The 19,600-nt window shown below is 37.1% G+C and overlaps 1 pseudogene; it reads left to right on the top strand.

Moving 5' to 3' along the window:
* LOC140502407 (golgin subfamily A member 7 pseudogene) overlaps nt 1-7,277 on the top strand; it is a 40,451-nt pseudogene extending 33,174 nt beyond the window's left edge.
* The last annotated feature ends 12,323 nt before the right edge of the window (nt 7,278-19,600 follow it).

The raw sequence follows: 19,600 nt of genomic DNA, 5'->3' as shown, positions 1-19,600 counted from the left end.
AATTAATGCAAAAATACAATACAGTTTGTTAATGCATATTTACTGAGCATCTGCATATTTCCTCAAATTCATATGTTCTGTGAGGATATCTTTAAAATTAGAGAAAATTTTTCTTATTAGCTATTTTAAAAATAATGATAATATAACAATAAGGCGCGGACTGGGTTCCGACCTAGTTTTGTGTACCTTCGGTTTTTATTTCTAAGTCGATATAAATGCCTGGTTTTCTGAAGGTGCCATGCATATTTATGAACAGTTATTTGCATTAAACTAAAACTTAGTAAGCTTAAGAACAGTATTACCCTTTATTTGGTTTTGTAAGTTTCTGGCCCCTTTCACATGGAATTAGTAGAACCTAGCTTTAAAAGCCTAATGAACGTGGCTAAAACTCAGTAGGCAGCCTTATTAGAAACTACAATTTTGCACAGACAGGCTTTTGGCTTTATTTATTTGATTTGATTTGTTGACTGCTCAGAGCCTTGTAAACTGATGCTGCTCATATCGATTTATGTTAGAATCACTCGAAAACATAATTTGGAAACCAGTATTTTAAGCATCTCACAGTCTGATCTCTCTGCTACTGCTGTTTTCCAAACATTAAGAGAGAAATAATCGATGGTCATTTGAAGTTTTATCACACAGCACACGCACACACAGGCACACACACACACACACACACACACTATTGTTTAATGCTTTGCATACTCATAGGTTAGTTTACTAAGTTCCTTGTTCTAGGATTCATATCCTTAGTCTTGAATTAGAAATGAATTGATTCTGTAAGTATCATTTAATAGCCTTTTGGAGGTGGATGCATAAACGATTCTGATATCTATTCATAGACCTTTATAATGGAACCCACTCTAGTTTATCCCTAGAACTGTCAGACTCCCTGGGAAATAATAGCTCCTTGACAGTTGTAGAGTTAAAATATAGGATTAATGATCAGCTTTTAATGTGCAAATAGGGTATTCAGCTTGCCTTTAACCTATCTTATTTAACTCAAATTCTCTACTAAAACAGGAAGTGTTGGTTGATTCTCCAACCTAACATGGATCATTAGCATGATGCATCAATCAGATTAGTTTGGTGAGTCAAAATAGAAAATTGTATGAAAGACCATTCAACAAGGGTAGCACATGTGTAGTGCCACTAAAATGAAACCCAGATATCAGTCCAGTTAATGATTAACTTAAAAAACTACAAGGCTCCAATTTCTCTCTGAAATAAAAATACCTGGTTATCAACCAAGTCAAACTAAAAGAGTCTCAGCCTTCCTATAGCCAACACTGGAAAGAATCAAACTTTTAAAAAGAAATCCTTTATTTAACTCTTTCTAGTAGATGATGATAATCTTCTTGTAGTGAGCAGAAAATTGTGTTGGTGTTTTTTTAAACGGTGATTTCCCTGGTTAACCACAGTTCAGTCTCATGTTTTCATTAAGAGCTTAATAACCTCTTTCTGTCAGTGGACCTTAAGAATTATATGGTAATTTTCAGGCATGACATCCTATTAAGAAGCTGCTTATGTATACAAAAATTAGACTATTTAGGAAGCATGATATAACATGTAACTGGAAAGCATATTTAAAATTGTAATAAGAGATGTTTCAACAAGTCAGTACAACATTTATTAAGTGCCTACTATGTGCAAACCTCTATGCTAGGTGCTAGGGCTACTGAGATGAAATTAGACAATGATTTCCCCTTATAGACAAGAGACTAGGATATTTGTGTTATGTTACATGTGGCTGTCAATTATCTCACAATAATGAGACTTCTTTCCAAAAATATCAAATTAGCAAATGCTATAACCCTCTTATCTTTAAATTTCTTCGCTCTTCCATTGACTGTGATCTATACATGGACCCTTGAGATACTTTTAAAATGTGCTTTGTTGGGACTGATTTCTTTGACTGTTAGTAATATTGTTATAGTAGGCACGTCAGTCCATGGAGCAGCCACATTCTAGTACGCTAACATGAAACGCATAGTATATGATAAATATACCCCACATTTGTGGCCAGAACAGTTTTTTAGTCATTCTTTATATCTCAATATCCAGGCTAACAGGAAAAGTACAATTAAACAGCTTGGGAACCTTGGTCTCATAACAAACTGCTTCTAAATGGCCCCCAGGGGATTTCTTTTGTTATTTCAATAACAATGCCAATTTAAATGAATACCACTGATTTCTAAGAATCCAAAGCAATATATCCTTAATAGCCTCTGAGAAACCTAAGCCACATATAAATTAACCTCACAGATACCCTTTTCAATTCATTTAGATATATATAGCCATGGGAGGCAGTTTCTAATGAAGCACCTTTTAAAACTAATATGGCATTTACTGAGGGCCATCTACTGATAATCATTACTATAACAAAAGAAAAAAAATCATCAAACAGCTATCTTGATTTTAACTAGCAAGACACACTAAGGTAGTCTAAAATTCCAACTCTCTAGTTCAAATTAGGCTAAGGTTGCAGAGAGTATCTCTAAAAGAGGAAGGAGGCTTTGGGTGATGGAAAAGAGCAAAGCAGATGTCACAAAAAGGTTTTTGTGGGCTCTGTACAGCCAGCTTCTCCATGCTGGGAGAGTTTTTGTTGTCGTTGGGGTTCTTATGATCCTTGAATGTGTAAACAAGAGGCCTTTCCATATGTTCAAAGCTGCATTTGATTTAAGTGGAAATGTTATTCAGGCACAGCAAGTAGGTAGGTAAGTGCTACTTGCCTGTGACGTGAGGGTCTGTGTCACTTCCGTATTTCCTTTTCACAACGTTTTGAAAGCAAGCAGAGTCAGTCCTAGAAAACTGAGTAGATGGAAATTGATTCAATAGACCAAAATGAACAGACCACATCACAAATAAAATGATTGCCAAATTCACTGTTCGAATTGAAGCTATTTGCAAATGAGATGATTCTCAATCAGTCCAACGAGTCTTATTAATATCTTCAAAACAAGCAGGCAGTATTTTATTAAAAGTATTGTCTGCATATATCTTTAGAAGGATAAATAGAAATGAAGCAAATGTATAAGTTAGGTACCTAACTTGTAACTTGTTGTGAGACTTAGATGACTAAATTCAAGAATATTTTGACCATAAAAATTCATATGTGGATTCGTGTGTTTTTCAGTCTTTTTCTCTCTTTGTTTGACCCCCATCCCTTCTGATTCAAGCCATCCAAACCAGTATTAAGACAGAAACTCCAATATGTGTGTTTGTATATTATGTGTATGCCCTTAAGATTATAATGGACCGTCTAGGAGATGTAGTTTGATATGAACAAAAGTGCTGAAATATTTTTGGCTGGCAGAATTCTATAAATTTCATTTTAAAAGCCTTGAATACAAAATAATATATGTGGTTTCATGAAATTAAAGAATTTATTCTCATTTATTTAAAAAAATAATCCTAGGGTAAAGAGGCTTGATTTATAGGGATAAAGGATAAAATTAAGAAAATAAAGATTAAATTGATTTTAACAAACATTTTTAGAAAGGCAAGGTAATTACACTACTATGACCTTTGAAGAGAAATAAATGTGGAGTCACTTTTTTGAAATGCAAATAAAGAAAATACCAAAGAAGTGCAAAGTAGGAAACAATATAGCTTTAGTTAAGTGTTTAGAAGACCGTATTGCGACTTTTTTTTGAAATTTCAAATATCTATAATTCTGTGAAATCAGTAGCCTTACAATCCAACAACTGTCAAGTCTGATTCACAATAATGTGATTAGAAGATGATTGAGATGCCTTGACGTTAGGTGCTTGATGCTGTATCACTGATGCTGAATTGAGCTAAGTAAGAGGTTGTCCTAGGCAGCTGGCTGGGGTTTGCAGGCTTTACATCAAATAGAATTGGAAAAGCTGATGAGATCACAGCAAAATGTACACCCATGATATACGAGTGACAATTCACACAGACTCCAATTAGATTATGTCAGGAAAAGGGACTAAGATTTGTCATAGAGTCTGCCAGGCATAATCACCCAACTAATATCATGTTTCTGTTTGAAAAAATTCAGATCATGCTGAATAAAGGACACTATTTACTAAAATCGAAAATGGGATCATGTGATTTTTTGCTGTCAGTAAATCATTATAGCTCATTGTGGTCCTTTTTTTAAAAAGAAAAAATTACTGACTCTGCCCTTGTATGAACTTTCCATTATAATTCTTTATCAAATATTTATATTTTTCCCTTGATTTTTTGGATAATGTCCTTTGGAGGGCTATCAGTGTTTCATTCACTGAAAATAAGACCGTGTTTAAAGGCACCGGCATGCACATAAGAGATGTTAAGAAAAGTAAGAACTTAGTAGCCTGTTTGGATGAATGGGTAGTGTTCTGATTTCAGAAACCATAAAGAGAACTGTGTATTAATTAATTAATTATTTTGGGACAGAAATTGCCCCTGTGAGTAGCTGTCTTGCAGTGTGAGTGAAGGACCAATTATTATTCATTCCACACATAACAATATGGAGAGTGTTATCAGGCTAAATGGAAAGAACTCTTCACTGATTCATTGCTTGTACTGTGCCTTTAGTTGTTGGCTCTACCATCTCTTCATTAACAACAAGACAGCTATCTAAGAACAGGGCCATTTTTCCCAAAGAAGTACTAAATCATCTATATTTTCATTAGAAGCTGCTATGAGGTCCCCGAGATCTGCGCCAAACATTCTTTTTTTTTCCATGGACCAGTAACATACAAATATACTTCCTTGTGCTTTTATTTATTTATTTTTCTAGCATTCTGTTTGTTTATTTATTTATTTTTAGGCAGTGTCGGCTTTCAGCTAGCTGTTTGCACTTTTACCTGTAATTACATGGCAAGGAGAGGAAAAGAGAACCCCAGCACCAGCCCCTCTGACCCTACACCCTATGGCCAACATCATTTGTTTAGTTAGTAATGCTATCTTTGCGGACTTTTAACATTCAGGGAGTCTGTTGACTTCTCTGTGTACTTAGCTGCATCTCCATGGCAATGGAAAAACATGATGCTGCAGAATGAAAAAGAGGGAGGCAGAAAACATAAAACACCGCCCTCTTCTCCGGGCCTCATAGGGAGGAGCTAAGCTAATTTATATGTCAAGTTAAGGGATGTTGGGGCTTAGAGATCAAAGAAGGTCCAAAGGGGCTCTTGGAATGGGAGATATTTATTGTGTTTAATATAAATACAAATGTACCCAAGAAGAGAAATTGAACCCTTAAAAGATCCGTGTATTGTTCTTAGTAAATATAAAAAAAAAAAAGATTCAAGTATGTTTTGGGAAATGGGTAAACTGTTGTGGACTAGGGAAAGCAATACTGTTGCCATATAGACAGACACACACACACACATACACACACGCACACACACACACCCCAAATCACTTCTTAATCCACATGTTTGTTGTCAGGGAAACACTACGACCATAGAATAATATAAAGAGTGAGAATTTAAAAAGGAATTGTTAACATTGGAAGAAACTGATTAAAGTAAACTTTAGAAATGCCATGGCATTCTACTCAGTACTTCTTGAGTTTCTATTTCAATTTGTCCTTTTGTGAAAAAGCATTTACGCTCAGCAATTAATTATGAAGACCCTCCTAGCTGTTGAACAGCATTAATATGACAAATAGAGGTATGCAACTGTGATTGCTCATAGTGGAGAAGGGCTTTGTATTTTTGGGTCTCCATTAATGGAATAAGAAATAAGCCCTTAGTAGAACTGATATGATGAGGAATGACTTCTATTCTGTTAACTCAATTATTAGTGTTAATTGGGGCAGGTGAACCATGGATAATTTAAATTCACAGATAATCCAAAAAAAAAAAAACCCTCTATCTAGCCACTAACTTCACTCTTCCTCCCCATCAAAACAACTAGGAGAGCAGTTAACAAACAGAAAAAAAAATTGGATTGAACTGAATTTCTCCTCCAAAGGCTACCACTGTGATATCTTTTTTTATATTGGGAAATTTTTTTTAAGGCAAATGATTGAATATGTCCTGAAGATTGAATTATAGTCAGACTAATTTGTTACAAAAGTTCCTTCCTAAGCTGATTGCTTAGGATTTGAAATACATTTTTTAAAAAAAATAGAAATGATGATATAAATGATGGTTATGTTCCTAGGGTAGCACACAATGCACATTTGTTGTCGGAATTCTAGACCCCAAGTATCCCTTGGACACCAGAGCCCCAATCAGATTCCCTAGGAGAGCCCTGAGTTCATCTGAATCACAAACTTGTCTAAATGTTAGGTTCCAGAACTTCTGTAAGCTATCAGATGTGTGTGTGCTTGGGAGATAGAAGAGGGTGGAGGGGAGGTGGACAGGAATTGGGCAAAACTAGTAAAAACCTTATAGAAATTTCCAAAGCTGAGGTCATGTGACAGCCACTGTAGAGTCACAGAGGTTGCACTGGGCCACCCAGCCACCAAGAGGCTGCAGTGGGCACCCATGTCCAGTAAGGTCTTCACCCAGCAGGACTATAGCAGTGGACACCCTGTAGGTTCTTCACCAAGCTGGAGGCTCAGATTGACCAGCAGCAGTTTGAAGAAACAGTTTGTACTCTGCATTTAGGAAGAAGCAGAAAAGCTTGGTGGCCAATCTTACCTTGAAAACTGTTTAGCTTATTTGACGGCATATACTATTGTTTTGTACACAGAAACATGTTATGAGAAGGTCCTTCAGAAAAAGCCCCAAATATATTTAGGAACAGAATGAGAAGATATGTGCCACCACCCTTAATCCCCAGGGCCTCCTTCTGACAGACCCCATAGAGAAAACACTTCCTGGAATCGAAATAACTGTTTATGAAGACAGAGGCATGAGCACTGGAAGATAAACTAAGGAGTCTAAGGGTCCTTATCAGAATAGGAGTCTCTTCTATCCACCAACCAATTGCAGAGTGTCCCCTAGCTTCTCTTCAAGCATCATTGCTTGGTATCTTCTGGGGGAGCCACAATGACATTTTACTCCAAGGATCAACTTTCTCAAGTTCTAGTCTTGGAGTGACATCTATTCACTCAGCATCCATGGTGTTTTCAAACTGTGTAGGACACTGTAATCTATGTAGTTATTTCTGAGAAAATATAATGAAGCATTTCATTTTTTAAAAATTTTATATCATTACTGCATTACCATGAATATTGGAAGAATGCAGCATGTGTTGCTTGTTTTATTAAAACTATGGAAGCGCAATAAAGTGGATGCCAAAACCATTACACCCATAGACATCCTTGCTCTGTCCCTTGATGAGTAATAAGTGAGTATAATGAATATTTTTCTTATGGCTTTATTATAAATATAATTTACAAGGAAAATAATTTGGTAGCAATGATATTGTACTGTTTATTTTTAACTATTTCCACTCTCAAACCTTATGAATTACAAACTCTCCTTGAATTCAGTATTCAAGATACACATAGATCTTATTATTAGTTCAGGTAAACTGATATGAATGTTTTGTGAGTAAAACTCCCTAAAATCTAAAAATTTATTTTTCTTCTACCTACATTCTTCATGACAGTGTTTCCCAAGACCTTGAAATTACAATATTCTCAAACCATAAGGCCTTAATAAGTAATTAATAAGATTTCTTAGAAAAGAATGGAGAAATTTATGGTTCAACTTTCAGTGATATTGTAGGTATTAATACTGTATCTAATCTTCCAGATTTTTTTTTTATGGATTTGTTAGTCATTTACCTAAAGCCCAGAGGCCTTTTAAAATATTTTAATTGTATAAAAACTTTTTTTTGTTTTTCTATTACTTGTAACAGTATATCTGTCTGCCTTTTACACCTATTGCAATAACTTTGCCCAAATATAAATTCATCAGCAAAACTTTTCTTAAATAAATTGTCTCTCTGTTAAAAAAAATTCCAAACAACTTCCATGGAAAAGCATGGGCAGACTCCACCAATAAAGAGCAGAGAGGTAAGCTCTAAGGGAAGATACCACGAAAAGTGTGGGATGGTTCTCATAGAAAGGGAAAAGGAGCCATATGTGGAATAGAATGTAAGGTCCTTGGGGTCAGAAACAATTTTTTTCTATTTTGTCTCTGAATTCTGCAACATCTAACTCAGTGCTTTGCATATGCATCAGTACCCTTTTATATCTTGGGTTCCACCATTAGAACATATAAGCCTCATGTAGTCAAAGTCTTGCTTGTTCACTGGTACTGGTATCCCCAATGCTTAGCTCTGTGCTAGATGTATAATAAGATCTTAATAAGTATTTTATAAACGACACATGCTAAATATTGTTGTCGTACAGTAAGAAGCTCTGGTACAATGGAATGGCAAAGCTAAGGGACCTCTGGCATTGTTAAATTCAGTGTTTTACTGGCCCTACAGGTGAACCCACAGAATTGATGTTTTCCATCCAAAGGACAGACCATAACTATCTACTTAGACGTAGAATTTGGCACTTTTACTTAAGCGTAAGATCCAAAAAACTATCTGAGAGAATGCACCCATTTAGCTTCAAAGCCATGTGCCTGGGGCAGCAAGGTGCACCAGTGGATAGAGTACAGGCCCCTCCACTCAAGAGGACCTGAGTTCAAATGTGACTTCAGACACTTGATACTTACTAGCTGTATGACCCTGGGCAAGTCACTTAACCCCAATAGCCTCACTCCCCCCCCAAAAAAAACCTCAACAACAAAATAAAAACAAAGCCATGTGGTTTTCCTGGGTTGTAATTAGTATCAGAATAGCCCATCCAGAGATTAGGCAAGAGGTCTTGGTGTGAGGCCTGCCTGCTTCGCACTTTTCTGAAAAGCAAGGTGGCAGAAGAAGTCAAGGTAGTATAGTGGACAGAGGGACAGATCTTCAGCTAGGAAGATTTCGGTTTCAATCTGATCTCAGAAACTGTGTGGCCCTGGGAATCATGACTTCCATCAGCCTTGTTGTTTCCTGTGTAAAATGGGGATAATAATAGTTTCTGTAAGGGTAAAAGATTAATATTTGAAAAGTGCCTTGTAAACCATAAAGTGTTATATAAATGCTAATTATTTTTATTTTATTAATGTTATCATTATTAGAGCAACTCTGCCACTAACTGTGTCTAGGAGTACGCTTACTGATTATTTGACATCATTATGTTACATCAAGGCATCATGGTACTTTGGAAAGAAAACTGGCTCCGGAATCAGAAGATACTTCTGATACTACTAATTCTGTGACTAGGGCAAGTTACAAAACCTGCCTAGGTTTCTCAGTTTCCTTCTCTGTCAAATGAGGAAATTGGGTTATCAGATGACCTCTAGCCATTGAGAAGAAGCATGGTGTAACAGAGATCCAAAAAAAAATATCTCCGGAAAACTGACTTTTTATTTAACCCTTCAAGTCATCACCCTAAAAGTTGCTCCCTAAAAAGCCCCATCCAAAGGCAAAATGCCTTCCACATCCAGAGAAAGAACTATGGAATTCAATTGCAGAATGTAGCAGATCATTTTCTTTTGTATTACCTTTTGGTTTGTTATATGATTTCTCCCATTCATTTTAATTCTTCTGTATAGCACGACTATGGTGAAAATGTATTTAATAGAAATGTATGTGTAGAACCTATATAAAATTGTATGCCATCTCAGGGAAGTAGGGGGAAGGGAGGGGGAAAAATCTAAGTTATATGGTAGTGATTGTAGAACACCGAAAATAAATAAAATTAATATTAAAAAAAAAAGCTCCATCCACTGGCTTGAATTTCACGAGGACCCTCCTGAGTGTTAAGAGACCTGACTCTGAGACAGCTCTTCTCATTTTGAAAGCTACCTTCTTACAGTTATGCTTCTGTGTGGCCTTAACCATGAGGTCATACTGGACAATGGTGTCTGAGTTAAGGTTTAAGAGCCCTCAGGCGGTGTTCTTCCCTGGTTTTAATACTAGCATTTTGATATTTTTCACTGAGTTCAATTCCATTCAATAAACATTTGTTTCGCGCCTACTATGTGCCAGGCACTGTGCTAGGGATACGAAAAAAGGCAAAAGACAGTGCCTACCCTCAAGGAGCTTATAATCTAATAGGGAAGACAATGTGCAAACAAACATATACAAAGCAAGGCATGTGCAGGAGAAATAGGAAATAATTAAAAGAGAGTAAACACTAGACTTAAGAGGGCTTGGAGAAGACTTCTTGTAGAAGCATTAGTTGGGACTTAAAGGAAGCCAAGGAGGTCAGTAGTCAGGGATGAGGAGGGAGATGGTTCTAGGCATGGAGGACAAGACAGAGAGAATGCCTCCAGGTGAAAAATGGAATGTTTGTTCATGGAACAGCCAGGAAGTCAGTGTCACTGGATGGAAGAGTATGTGTCATGGACTAAGCAGGGGTGGGGAACCTGCGGCCTCAAGACCACATGTGGCTCTCTAGGTCCTCAAACATGGCCCTTTGATCAAATCTAAACTTCACGCAACAAATCCCCTTAATAAAAGGATTTGTTCTGTAAAACTTGGACTCAGTCAAAAGGCTGTAGCGAAGGACCTAGAAAATCACATGTGGCCTCAAGGGGGCAGGTTCCCTACCCCTGGACTAGGGTATAAGAAGGCCAGAAAAGGGAAGGGTGGGGAGGGGTTGGTTAGGTTATGAAAAGCTTTGAATGCCAAACAGAACATTTTGTCTTTTCTCTCGGAGCCATGAGGAAGCTTCTGGAGTTTACTAAGTTGGGGCATGGGGATGGGGGTGGAGGTGACATGATCAGAGGTGCATTTTAGGAAAATCACTTAACTTCTATCAAGTCAATATTATTTTTTGGACAGAATAGAGACAAGCTTGATGATTTCTGATGTTCTAATCATGCACTCAGTACTTTTTTATGTTATTAAACAGAATCATGGCCTAAGCCTATAATGTAGAAAACATGCAGCCCTCAAGACCAGCTTCATGTTAGAACTAATCATGCCCAGAAGCCTAGGCTATACATACAAAACACAAAACAAAAAGCATCTTCAAGTGATGTCCTCTTTCATTTGAGGACGTGACTTTTCAAATCCTATAACAAAGTAGATACAAATACAATTGTGGGACTTAAAGTCATGAAAACCTGAGTTCAAATCCCATCGCAGACACTTATCAGCTAACACTCCCCTTCCAAATTATTTTTATATATTTGTATAAATATAATTTTTGTAGATTTTGTATTTACTTTACATATATCCCTGGATGTGTGGAAGAATGTGAGCTTCTGGCAGGCATTTTTGGTTTTGTATCCTCCCTCTGTTACAGTGCCTGACACTTAGTAGGTAATTAATAAATACAAGGAGGCGGAGGAAAGAGAAGAAGAGGAAGAAGAGGGAAAAAAGAAAGAGGAGAGGAAGAGGAAGAAGGAGGAGAAGAAGGAGGTAAGGGAGAAGGAGGAGGTCACCATATCATGTCTTAGCAATAAGTGTGGGGAGCAAGGAACACAGCTGGAACTGCACACTTCAAAGGAGTTTCAGGGACTCCATCCATACCTGCTTTGTTGTGTCGTCATCGTTGTTGTGTTTGTTCTTTGTTCTCGAAGAGGACCATGACATCAAGCTGATGACATGACTTGTAATTGACTTTGATTTGAGTGAAGGAGGCTGTGCAAGATCACCAACCTCACTTTTTTCTCCTGAGCCATCTGGGTCCAGTGGCCTGATATTCATCAGGATGGCTGGAGTTGGGCCAGGATGCAATGGGAGACCCTGGCTCTTTCAGGCTAGCACAGTATCACATTCCCACTTTGAGTGAGATACACCCATTCAATGAATAGGCTTCTTTAAGTTACTCAAGAGAGGGACCCTTCACTAAAAAAAAAGTCAAACTGGGAGGAGAAGACCCTCAGGGTTCCTGGGTAAAAGAGATACAATTACTATTTAGTTAATTAGCAGGTATGTAAATGAGTTCTGCACTTCCTTCGGTATTAGCATACCCTTAGCAGACTAACCCATCTTTGTAGACATTCATTACGGTAGGGTGGGAGAGTGGGGAAGCAGCAGCAGATAAGGCTTTGAGGAGATTGCAGCAGCTCAGCTGTGGTGGTCTGGCTTCTCCCCCTGTTGGGTCTCCTCTGTCTTACTGCACATGTAGTCCCAATTTTGCTACCTCTAGCAAGTCAGCATCCTTAAAGTACTTCTGTAATCCATGGTCAGGCTTTGGAATGCTCTGAAGCCAGGAAAATGAGTATATTTAAAGAGAATAATTGGATCATAGAAACATCAACCTATAATTGACTCAGAAATCATCTAGATAGGATCTAGGTATTTATGTTCTACAGGGGCAGCTAAGCGGCACCGTGCTGGGCTTGAAGTCAGGAAGACTCTAGTCTTAGACACTTACTAGCTGTGTAACCCTGGGCAAGTCACTTAATCCCTCAGTTTCCTCACCTGTAAAATGAGCTGGAGAAGGAAGTGGCAAACCACTCCAGTATCTTTGCCAAGAAAATCCCAAATAGGTTTACAAAGAGTCAAACACAACTGAAAAAATGACTGAACACCACCACCACCACCACCACCACCACCACCAAATGTTCTCAAGATCTGGCCTGACAATGACAGGGCTAGTCTTTCTTAACTAAACTCAATTTACCATCATGGGGAAGATTGCCCTGCTTTGGGTATCTTTGTGAGATCCTGGAACAGATGCTGAAAATTATGCACAGCTCATTATGCTATGGAATGTGCAGATGATACCAGTTTCTCCACATTTTAGAAACAGAGACAAAAGCACTTTTCTTCATAATTCAAAATCTATATAAAACAGATCTGGCATAAATAACTTGCTATAGTCCAATTCATGATAATGCAAAGCAATTCTTACCCTTGAGCATCAGGAAAAAAACTTTTAAAAAAAATGAATGGATCCATGAAAGGACTGCTCTCAGTTCCCATTATATGTGGAAGAATTGATTACCCATCTCCTTGATGAAAAAGACTTAATTTTAATTTTTTTATTTTAAAGTTAATTTTGCATTAGATTTCTCTCCCTCACCTTAAAATTAAAAAAAAAATTTTGTTGTTTTTATACCATAATCATTTCCCCTTAACTACTCTCTCACTACTGAAAAGCTTTTAATTAGGAAAAGGGAATAATTATTTATACAGCACCTACTATGTGCCAGCCACTTTGGTATGCCAGCAATTTTTACAGCTATTATTTCATTTGATCTTCACAACAACCCTGCAAGGTAGATGCTAGTATTATTTCCACTTTACAGCAGAGTAAACTGAGACAAATGCAGTTTAAGTGACTTGCCCCAGGGTTACTGTCTGAGGGTGGATTTGAACTCAGGTCTTCCTGACTCCAAGCCTAATGCTTTGGGCCACCAGCTGCTCTTTTAAGGCAAAACCACACAACACAGCAATCTCACCTAACAGTGTATACCACATTCTACCTCCCCAGTCCCTGACCTTAAGATACATTTCATCAAGTCTACCAGACACAGATGTATCTTCAAAGTTAATTGGAGTTCAGTGCCTTTTAATATTTTCATTTATATGGATGTAGCTATCGATAAGTATTGTTCTGCTTCTGCCTGCTCTGCTTTGCATCAATATAAATTAGTCTTCCTGGGTTTCCTTGAATTCCTTAGTCTTTATTTCTAATGACGCAATAATGTTCCATTACATTTACATGCCAAAATGGATTCAGATATCCTCTAATTGATGAACACTCCCTTTGCTTCCATTTGTCTTTATCACCACACACGTGCACACACACGCACGCACACACAAATAAAGTTCATTAGACATTTTGTGCTATTATATTGCTTGAAATCAGGAGTGGGGAACTTGCTATAGATATTTTGGTATAATGGACCTTTCCCTTTGTTTTTGACCTCTGGGTCCATGGCCAGTAGTGAGACTGTTGGGGCAAAGGGTATGAACAGTTTTGTTACTTTTATTGTAGAATCCAAAATTGTTTTTTCCAGAAAGTTTAGGCCAATTCTTAGTTCTTCCAAAAATCTATTAGTTCTTAGTTCTTCCTATAATCTAACGCTGACTCACTTTGAATTTACTCTTTACTTTGAATTTTGATTTAGACTGCATACAACAGATTTGGAAAAGACCATAATGCTGGTGATCAGTTAATTTTTTTTGTAAGATATTGTGATTTTCATTTTTTAATGTTATTCAGGGCTTGCCAGATTCTGTGCCTTCTGACTCTCCTCTTGAAAAAAGTATTGATAAGGTCCACACGGGAGGTTTCTAAGTAGTTTACAAGCCTTCGGCCTCTTTCATTTCCTGATCTTTCTCTCCAGCAGCAGTCCTTCTTGCTATGCTTTGTAGACAGCGCTGCAAACTATTGATTGTGCTTTTCATTGACTCTTCTCTGTGCCTGGGATGCTCTGCCTCCTGGCTTTCTGGGGCTGCTTCAAGTTTCAGATAAAATCCCATCTTCTCTAAAAAACCTTTTTCTGATATTCACATCCACCCTCCTTCAATACCCTTCCCTCTGTCTGCTCACTGAGATTATCTTCCATTGCTACTATATCTGATATGTACATGTATGTATACTTTTTGCATGTGGTCTACTCCATTAGATTATAAATTCCTAAGGTCAGGGACCATCTTTTTTGCCTTTCTTTGTATCCCCAAGTCTTAGCACAATACATAGTAAGACCTGAAAAAAAGAAAAAGCTTGTTTACTGACTAAAATTATTAACATGGTTTTTTGTTATCATTTTAAGTCCTTGCTTTCACAATTAAGTTACCAAGTATCTAAGTATATTGAGATTTTGTTTGGAGGATCTTGTCAAATTCTCCATTCTTTAACAGTAATTATAGTGTCCATGAGAGCCATTTTGGGGGGGGGGGCGGGGGTGAAGCATGTCCTACTCACGAGCACAAGGCAAGGCAACCAAGTATCCCATAAAATCAGGTTTATAGTTGCCATTAATGCACCGCAGAACCAATTCTGTGAATTCTTTTACTCTCCACCAAGAAGAAACTGCAAAATGCTCTTCTATTTAGAAAACCCACAAAAAGACCATAATTAAAGCCTCTTAGATTTAGACAATGGCTATTTTCCAAGGCCTAACTTCCCTTGTCTGCCCATAATATGCCCTACTGACTAACTTGTCCTTATGTATAAGACATTGTCCATAACAGAAGATGGTCAAACATTGCTCCTCACCAAACATACATATCTTCTAGAGTTGACTGAGTAGATTATACTGTTACCTAGATGAACTAAGAGTTCTTGTTTAAGCATTTCTGAAGAGATGTTATTCATAATTCTTCAGAAAGTGACTGGCATGTTGCAGAGTGCATAAGACATGACATTGGACTGACACTTCTCAAACTGAAAGGTTGTCTTCCATTTACCTCCCTTGCCCTTTTACTCCATTTAATTATTATTTAAGACTTGTCCATACACATTTAAATTAGATTTTCCATAAATTCTTGATGAATTGAAATTATGCTTATGGGAGAAAACATATATTTAAATGTTTTTGACTCATATAATTTTGTGTCAGCCCTGTAGGAAAGGGAATTCTGACTTTGAGAATCTGCTAAATTAATATCATCTTCAATATTTACCTTTCTTAATTTGTATATTATACCTTTCTTAACGAGGTAAAGTGGCATGGCCTCAGATTTGGATTTATTTCAATGGGAATCTGAAAAGGTAGTTAATATGCTAATATATTGGGCTCTTAGATCTATGTGGTAGAAGGAAAAAGCTCCGGAGTCAGGGTCTGGGTTCAAATCTGCCTCTAACACTTACTACCCTGTGTGGTAGTAAGTAAGGTAGTTCACCTCCATGGGCCTCAGTTTTGTCATTTTCCATTCATAAAATAAGTTTTGGATTTGATGACTTCTGAGATCCCTTTCAGTTCTAGATCCTAAGAACTTCTATGTAATTTATACCACAAACTCAACGTGAGGGTCAGTGGAGTGGAGTGGAATGTTGGTTCAAGTGCTTCCGTTGATGAGCAATGGCTATGTTATCTTGGGTAAGCGACTTACCCAAGTCACTTAGATTAGGGGTCAGAGAGATGAAGGGACTCTTCCAAAAATTTGATTTGGTAAGTGGCAGAGATGAGATTTCATACTCAGGTCTTCCAGGTCAGTCTTGCATACTTTCTGCCCTATCATACTGGCTGGATTTGGTTTCTATTCCTCCAAAATGAGTGGAATAGCCAAACAAGGTATGGTGGTCAACACCTATGATTCCTGTTTCTAGGACGGCTAAGGTTGGCGGATCTCTTCAGTTCAGGAGCTCTGAGTTGTAGTTGGACTCACGTAGTGGGGTTGGTGAACTAAGCTCAGCATCAATATGGTTGGCCCTCCTGAGAGAAGGGAAGGACCAGGTTGCTTAAAGATAGAGGCTTAGAGGTGGATTGTAGTACACTGGATAGAGTGCTAGGCCTGGGGTCATGAAGGCTTGAGTTCAAATTTAGCCTCAGACTGGATGGCTTATCATAGGCAAGTCATTTAACTTATTTGCCTCAGTTTTCTCAACTGTAAAATGAGGATAGTAATAGCACCTCTCTAATAAGGGAATTACAAGAACCAAATGGAATAATATTTTTTTAAAATTACTTGGCACACAACCTGGCACATAGCAGGCATTATATAAGTGCTTCTTTCCTCTCCATTCTCCCAGAAGAATGGGTAAACCATCGAAGGTCAGAAACAGAGCAGGTAGTCAAAGTACCCAAGCAGATCAGTAGAGAAATTGAGTCTGTGAGTGGCCCTGCATTCTAGTCTGGATGAAATAAGGATAGCCCATCTCAAAAAGAAAAATGAATGAATCAATAAGTAAATAAGTAGATAGATAGATAGATGAATGGATGGATGGATGAGTGGAATACAGTTCACACAATTACTCTGTGTAAGACTTGTTCACTAAGCCTCTTTAAAGAGCTATTACTAGTATCTACTAGTGAAAATATATAGTTGAAAGGGAGCTGGAGAGTCACCATCTATCCCAAAAGAAGTATCTGAAGAAATTTACATAATAGATAGGAAGGAAAATCATGTTTTTATGGCACTGATAGACAAAGTATATTTTTAAAAAAATAGGAATTATACTAAAAGGAAATAATCTACAGTAATATAAGTGAGAAAGTGCTTTCAAAATCCTCAAAATAGATTCACTGGAGATGGTGAAAGTCAAATGGTTTAGAGTTACTATAAACTGCTGTGGGCAAGTGAATGGAATGTTGGTTATACTTGAAATTAAAAGTGAAAGTCCAAGAGTGGGTGCATTTAACTCCTATTCAAAGGCTTCTTGTTTTCTTTTGATAGTGATAACCATATGTTTAGAGACCACTTGTTTATTTGAAAAACAAGAAATGTTTGCATTTTCCTGATTGCCACTCAGAACTTGTTTATTTCCATGTTAGATGATCACTTACATAGCATAGATTCCTATAACAGGAAACATATACCATAGGAAGTCTTACCATTTTTCCTTTGCTATCAAGTGCATGAGTCCAGTATTAGTTAATTGTTCAAAGAGTAGTTTTTTAGAAATAGTTTATAATATTAAAGATTCACTATATTATAAATGGGTAGGTGACTAAATATATGTTATTATGACCTTCAAAAGTTTGCAATAAATCAATTAAAGTTTCATGTAAACCAACTCAAATAAAAGTTCTTTTTAGTAATACCAGCTCCTCTCACCTTGCCCACAGGTATTATTCTTGATTACTAGTAGGCCTGTTAAAGACACATGCTGTGATTCGTATACTTTGGGCATTGAATTGGCATTCTGTATAGAAGTGATTACTGTGTATATCTGGTAGTATAACATAAAAAAAAGCCAGAATAAGCTGAAAGTCCAAATAGATCTTAGATCTTAGAAATAGATCTCTCCCTTTTATTGTTTTTGTTGTCAGTCAACAAGCTTTTAGTAGAGCATTTTTCTAAATGATGGGCATTGTGCTATTGCTAGGGATACAAACCCAAGCAGAATGATAATCCTTGCCCTCCAGGAGCTTATATTCTAATAGGGAAGCCAACACATAAAAAGGAGCAGAAAAGGAAAGAGAAAAGGGAGATGATACCTAAGATGGTGGCATTTAGAAAATCCTACAGAGATGAATCAGCAGTATAGCCTGGAAAGGAAAAAAGACTTCTTTGGCCTTGGCCTCTTTCTTAAGCTGAAGATTCTGAGAGTACAAATCAGAAAGTATATATGAGGTAATATAAGAGATGAAGCCAATCAGAAAGTATAAATACTTGTTAAATTGAATGTTTCTCTACTGGGTAGAATAAAGGGTGGAATAACGAGACAAGGCAGAGTGGTGAACACCTGTGAGTCCTGTTACTGGGCTGAGGCTGGTGGATCCTTGTAGCTCAGGAGTTTTGAGCTATAGACGGACAAACCCAAAGAGGTTGCTGAACTAAGTTCACCATAAACAGGGTTAGCCACGCTGAGAGAGGGGGGGGTCAGGAAATGGATCAGGTTACTTTAGGATAGATGCTCAGATCCTGTTCCAGATCTTCTCATCTATAAACCTACTTCCTTTCTTTGCTATTTCTTTCTTAATCTATTTTTCTTCTTTCCCCCAAATGATGGACTCTGTTGTTCCTATTATTCTCTACCTATCAGTCATTTTAACATCTTCAAAATCTATTTGGGATTTCCCAGGATAGAAAATATATGATATTCCTTAGTACTTTCTCTAAAATGACATTTATTCTAGAGCAAATACTCATGTATTTTTACCAGGCTCATAGGACCTCTGTCTGGAAGGTACCTTAGAGACCATCTCATCAGATTACATTATTTTACTGTTGAGGCAAGTGAGATGCAAAGAGCTTAAGTGCTTTGCCCAAGTACATCCAGGTAGTAAGGAAAAGAGCGAGGATAAGAACTGGAACCCTCTGCCATAAATCTTTTGTCCTTTCTGTACCTCATAGAGAGTACCATGCCATGCATAGAACTATTATTATACTTGTACATACTCATATTCATTTAAATCAGGTGACTTCTGTCCTGCCTATATCTCTGGAGCTTCCTAAGAGGTGAACTATTTGTGTTTAATTTGTATTTATTTGTATTTGTATTTTTGTATTGATATTTTATACTAAGCCCTGTTACAATTAATCTTTAGAAAAGAAAGAATAGTAATATAAGGAATAATCTAATACACAGATTGCGAAAAACAGGCTTGTGAGTACCGACTGAGAGAATGGTGGCAAGTGCTTATTGATGAAATAATTTGAATTTCAGCAAGGGTTCCTTTTTTGGACCTTTCCAGCTCTCTAGAAAACAAATCTATTTTTGGTATCTTTTTAGCATAAATTTAAGAACTAGGAAGGAAAAACAACGAATAATAAAGTAAACTGCCCAGGCCCTAGAAATATGAAATGCATCACATTTTTCTGCATAGATCTACAAGAACAGTTACACTTTTGACTGATATTGAAACTTCTTTACTCTCCAAACTTTAAAAAAGTGAAAAAGCAGCTTCAATGTCCACAAGAGAAAGCATTTTATTTGAAAAATAAAATTCCTAGAAAATAAGGTTTTTTTTCTGTCTGTATGTTGAGTAGATTCTGTAGGAAAAGAGCAAAGACACTTGGTAGCAGTTTTGCAAATGATTAACCAATACTTGGGCAGAGAAAACAATTTTTTTTTTAAATCGACCTTATTAGTTTGCAATGGAAATTGCTTTGATGTAAACTT

This window comes from Notamacropus eugenii, chromosome 4, assembly GCF_028372415.1.
Source record: "Notamacropus eugenii isolate mMacEug1 chromosome 4, mMacEug1.pri_v2, whole genome shotgun sequence".
NCBI lineage: Eukaryota > Metazoa > Chordata > Mammalia > Diprotodontia > Macropodidae > Notamacropus > Notamacropus eugenii.
Note: the sequence above shows the minus strand (reverse complement) of the source record. Positions and strands in the feature narration are given on the sequence as shown.